Genomic DNA, 761 nt, shown 5'->3' with positions numbered 1-761 from the left:
TACTACTACTACTACTAGTTGCAGTAGTAGTAGTAGTAGTAGTAGCAGCAGTAGTAGTATTAGTAGTAGTAGTAGCAGTAGCAGCAGTAGTAGTAGTAGTAGTAGTAGTAGCAGTAGCAGTAGTAGCAGTAGTAGTAGTAGTAGTAGTAGTAGTAGTAGCAGTAGCAGCAGTAGCAGTAGTAGTAGTAGTAGTAGCAGTAGCAGTAGTAGCAGTAGTAGTAGTAGTAGTAGCAGTAGCAGTAGTAGCAGTAGCAGCAGCAGTAGCAGTAGCAGTAGCAGTAGCAGTAGCAGTAGTAGTAGTAGTAGTAGTAGCAGTAGCGGTAGTAGTAGCAGTAGTAGTAGCAGTAGTAGTAGTAGTAGTAGTAGTAGTACTGTAGTAAAGTTCAGTAGTACTGAATCAGAAACCCTTGCTTCTGGATTCCACTGCTGTCACACAGAATTGACCCTCTGGCCTCTGCAACACACACACACACACACACACACACACACACACACACACACACACACACACAGTGTCTGCCATTCTCTGTCAGTAATTCAGTGAATTATTAATGAACCGTATTTAGAAAAGCTTTTCCTGTCTGTTCTGATAATTGGAGCATGGAGGCTTTCTGTGTGTGTGTGTGTGTGTGTGTGTGTGTGTGTGTGTGTGTGTGCTTGCGTGTGAGTGCGTGTGCTTGCGTGTGTGTGTGTGTGTGTGTGTGTGTGTGTGTGTGTGTGAGTGTGTGTGCTAAGTGGAGCGTAGCATGTAGAATGAAAGT

Source organism: Centroberyx gerrardi, chromosome 24 (assembly GCF_048128805.1).
Source record: "Centroberyx gerrardi isolate f3 chromosome 24, fCenGer3.hap1.cur.20231027, whole genome shotgun sequence".
NCBI lineage: Eukaryota > Metazoa > Chordata > Actinopteri > Beryciformes > Berycidae > Centroberyx > Centroberyx gerrardi.
The sequence above is the reverse complement of the archived record's forward strand: the minus strand, read 5'-3'. Positions refer to the sequence as shown.